Consider the following 303-nt stretch of genomic DNA (forward strand, 5'->3'; position numbering starts at 1 on the left):
TAGGTCACAGTGTATAGCAGCACTCCCGATACTGGCAGCTGGGGACACTTGCCCGGCCCTCTTGCTCCAAGTCAAGTGGCAGCTGGGGACACTGCTGGGCCCTCTGGCTTGCCTTATAGTGGGGGCACGCCCCTTTCTGGCCGCTGGGGGCATTACAAGATCCTCTTGCTCACAGTGGAGTGGCAACACGCCCCCTGCTGCCAACTGGAACACTGCAGGGTCCTCTTGCTCATGGTGTGTTGCCCGTGCGCCACCTGCTGGCAGCTAAGGACACTGCAGGATTCTCTTGCTCACAGTATACTC

The sequence above is a fragment of the Colobus angolensis genome, unplaced genomic scaffold (genome assembly GCF_000951035.1).
Source record: "Colobus angolensis palliatus isolate OR3802 unplaced genomic scaffold, Cang.pa_1.0 Scaffold136, whole genome shotgun sequence".
NCBI classification, from domain to species: domain Eukaryota; kingdom Metazoa; phylum Chordata; class Mammalia; order Primates; family Cercopithecidae; genus Colobus; species Colobus angolensis.